Source organism: Triticum dicoccoides, chromosome 2A (genome assembly GCF_002162155.2).
Source record: "Triticum dicoccoides isolate Atlit2015 ecotype Zavitan chromosome 2A, WEW_v2.0, whole genome shotgun sequence".
Lineage (NCBI taxonomy): Eukaryota > Viridiplantae > Streptophyta > Magnoliopsida > Poales > Poaceae > Triticum > Triticum dicoccoides.
In genome coordinates this window covers 661491983-661496640 of record NC_041382.1, presented here as the reverse complement: position 1 = coordinate 661496640, position 4658 = coordinate 661491983, and positions in this window count along the sequence as shown.

Sequence of the window (4658 nt, the reverse complement as noted above, 5' to 3'; positions counted from 1 at the left end):
TCTTGAGTCTCAACTACAAGCTGAAAGACATTGATCAGTTGTGCTGTGACAAGAAGCAGAAGGACTGCGGAAGTCCCTGGAGCATTCATATGCATACTTTCCGGTGCAATAACAAGCGTTGGAGGATTTTAGCGCCAAACAGGAAAAAGCTAATAAGATTGCTAAGCTTATTGCCAGCATGGTGGATACCCGGGATAATGTTTCTTGAGCTCTTCTGAAGTTGTTTCAGTTATGGACTTGTTTTGTTGCCGCGTTTATTTGCACTGGTGGCCAATTTAGACGGCCAGTGTATGTAATATGCTGCTTTGTTCCCTATATTTGCACTGGTGGAGAACTTTGATGCCTAGTGGATGTAATATGTGTAATACCCATAATAGCCTAGCGTTAGTTGCTTGCTTATTTATTTCCTTATTGTCTTGTTTAGTTGTTTGCTTGTAGTCATTGTAGTTCTTTTTCTGCATTTTTCTAGTGGCCACAATAACCATGGCAACACGCGGACTGTTGTGACCATGGTCCTGCTACCTGCTGTCGTGACCATGGCCCTCCATGGGCTGTATGATCCATGGGCCTTCCATGGGCCATAGGATCCATGGGCCTTGTACGGGCCGTCTGATATATCGGCCTTCTACGGGGCGTATAATCGTTTCGCCAAACGTGGGCCGTACCATTCGTGGACCAATTACGGACTGCAAAATGGGTCGTAAACGGGCTAGAGTGGAAATCGTCTGTTTTATAGCCCGACCATAACGGGCTGTTAATAGACCGTAATTGATGATGCTATGAAAACAGCCCAACGTGTTAACGGGCCACAAATAATCCGACTATAACCACGGGCTGAATTTGGCCCACAACGGAACAGGCCAGTAACGGACCGTAAGTAATCAAATTATGGAAATGAGCCCAAGTATAAATGGGCCCTTAGAAGGCTGAAAGTAAACACGGGCTAGAAACGACCAACAGACTAATGGGTCGTTAATGGGTATAAAGCAATACACTGTTCATTACGGGTCAGTTTCACCACGGGCCGTTAATGGGCCAAGAGTTACAAAGGGCCTCATATGGGCAGAAAGACGTCATGGGCCATACATGGGACGGAAGTTACAATGGGATGGAATCATACTGGATAGCCCAGATGACGCTACTGGGCCTAATTCGGATAAGCCGTAACGGGACGTGAACTAGCGGGCTGTAAATGGGATATATGCGAACAGGCCGTTAACAGGCTTTTCATGGGCCGGCCTGCTATTTTTGACCAAGTCAAATGGGCCGGCCTTTTCACCGGAATGGGCCTCTCTTGGGTCGTTCCATGTGTCAACGTATCATAGGCTCCTTCGGTCCAATGAGTGGATGACATCTGTCCCAACGGTGAGGCGACACATGGTTCCTCTGGCCATTAAGAATTTTACACGTGGAAAATCCCCATTGATCCGGGCTGTTAACGGGTTATCGAATCCAAACCAGAACCCGGTAGCTTAACGGTGACCCGTTACGATGGATGCCACGTGTCGGTTACCCCTGACAAAAGCAATTCTATGACGCGTGATTTATCATCAAGGAAGTGGACACTTTCGTGATGATAATTTTGGTAATGTCATGGAACACTTCTACGACAGCACAAGTATGACTATCTTGATTTTGTCATAAAATCGTCATGGATGTACATGCATGACAGAAAACGTGACCTACTGTGACAAACACGTATCATCACGGAAGTGTTTTTTTGTAGTGAGGAGAGACAACATACATCTCATCAAAATATCAAACGAATGACAAATTCACATGATTAATTATAACAAGACTTCTCCCATGTCCTCAGGAACAAACGTAACTACTCACAAAGCATGTTCAGTTCAAAATCAGAGGAGTATTAATTATCATTAAGGATCTGGACATATGATCTTCCACCGAATAAACCAACTAGCATCAACTACAAGGAGTAATCAACACTACTAGCAACTCATAGGTACCAATCTGAGGTTTTGAGAGAAAGATTGGATATAAGAGATGAACTAGGATTTGAGAGGAGATGGTGCTAGTGAAGATGTTGATGGAGATTGACCCCCTCTCGATGAGAGGATCGTTGGTGATGACGATGACTTCGATTTCCCCCTCCCAAAGGGATGTTTCCCTGGCATAACAGCTCTGTCGGAGCCCTAGATTAGTTCGGACCAAGTTCTGCATCGAGACGGCGGTGCTTCGTCCTGAAAGCTTCCTTCTAATTTTTTCTAGGTCAAAACACACCATATAGCAGAAGATGGGCGTCGGGGGCCTGCCAGGGGGCCCACAAGGACGAGGGGCATGCCCAGGGGGGTAGGGCACACCCTCCACCCTTGTGGCTGGCAGGTGGCCCCCCTCTGGTGCTTTCTTCGCCCAATATTTTTTATATATTCCAAAAATATTCTCCATGAAGTTTCAAGACTTTTGGAGTTGTACAGATAGGTCTCTAATATTTTCTCCTTTTCCAATCCAGAATTCCAACTGTCGGCATTCTCCCTCTTCATGTAAAACTTATAAAATAAGAGAGAAAAGGCATAAGTATTGTGATATAATGTGTAATAACAGCCCATAATGCAATAAATATCAATATAAAGGCATGATGTAAAATGGACGTATCAGTGTGTGATATACATCATAATCCGACACAGTTCATGGAGAGGAAACGTGTGTAACCATGCAGACAGTTGTCGTTTGCAAAGCGTATGTGATGTCAGACAATATCACAAACAGCACGAGGAAAACTAAATGTGTGTGATTGTCGACCTATCATACACGGTTTACAATCATGAATTGACTGTGCTTGGTTTTAGGTAAAACCATAGAAGTCCAACTGCGATGCTAATGCCAGCACACACGAGTAGCAAGGATGGAGCATTTGGGATTTTAGAGATATCAGAAACAGTTTTATAGGGACAACTATATGCATCATGGCTCCCTATCTCCGACGGTTTCTGGGTCATGTGGGAATGACCACCCCTATCACACAGACTCAATTGGCGACGGTTCAAAATGCCGTCATGGAAAGGGGTTAAAAATTGTTTGTATAGCACCTCGTTGTACCAGTGTGAGAGCCTTCTTGACCTTCTTGATTTTGCCCGTAGAAGCCTTCTCTGCTAGGAGGCAAGCAATCGCCTTGCCAGACCCAGGGCAAGCTGCCTAAAATCATTGAGCAAGCAACAAAGCTTTTTCGTGAAGACCACCTCGTCAATAAGTGCCAACATACTTTCACGGTCAAAGATGGGCGATCGGATGGTCCTCAACGGCTCAAAATTAGGTGCCAAAGCACCTACCTCATTAACCTCGGCACCCACAGATGCCACCTGACCAACATCCACAAGTGGGACAATAATAGCAGCATCCAAACCTCCACAATCCACAAAGGCAATCGGCTGACTGGGCTCCAATGACGACGGTGAGGTCACAGTCGGCATCACCAAGGCCCCTCCAAGCGACCCCATCTCCTTAGGAAGCACCATCGAAATAGGTGAAGTGGGCTCCCCACAAAGCTTCTGCAACTCAGGCATAATCTGCAGCGCCGGAGCCACGACCTCAACAACGGCTTCACTCCCATAAGTAATCGGCACAACATACATGACGACAGGCGGGATGCAGTACGAAGGGAGAGATCTCCATACATGCCTGCATCGCCATCGGTAGAACAAACTGAAGGAAATATGCCCTAGAGCAATTATAAAGTTGTTATTCATATTTCCTTATATCATGATAAATGTTTATTATTCATGCTAGAATTGTATTAACCGGAAACTTAGTACATGTGTGAATACATAGACAAAGAGAGGATCCCTAGTATTCCTCTACTAGAATAGCTCGTTAATCAAAGATGGTTAAAGTTTCCTGACCATAGACATGTGTTGTCATTTGGTAAACGGGATCACATCATTAGAGAATGATGTGATGGACAAGACCCATCCGTTAGTTTAGCATAATGATCGTTTAGTTCTATTGCTATTGCTTTCATCATGACTTATACATGTTCCTCTGACTATGAGATTATGCAACTCCCGAATACCAGAGGAACACCTTGTGTGCTATCAAACGTCACAACGTAACTGGGTGATTATAAAGATGCTCTACGATGGTGTTTGTTGAGTTGGCATAGATCGAGATTAGGATTTGTCACTCCGTGTATCGAAGAGGTATCTCTAGGCCCTCTCGGTAATGCACATCACTATGAGCCTTGCAAGCAATGTGTCTAATGAGTTAGTCATGGAATGATGCATTACGGAACGAGTAAAGAGACTTGCCGGTAACGAGATTGAACTAGGTATGATGATATAGACGATCGAATCTCAGGAAAGTAACATACCGATGACAAAGGGAACAACGTATGTTGTTATGCAGTTTAACTGATAAAGATCTTCGTAGAATATGTAGGAGCCAATATGAGCATCCAAGTTATTGACCGGAGATGTGTCTCGGTCATGTTTACATAGTTCTCGAACCCGTAGGGTCCGCACGCTTAATGTTCGATGACGATTTGTATTATGAGTTATGTGATTTGATGACCGAAGTTTGTTCAGAGTCTCGGATGAGATCGCGGACATGATGAGGAGTCTCGAAATGGTCGAGAGGCAAAGATTCATATATTGGAAGGTTATATTCAGACACCGAAATGGTTTCGGGAAGTATCAGATAAGTTT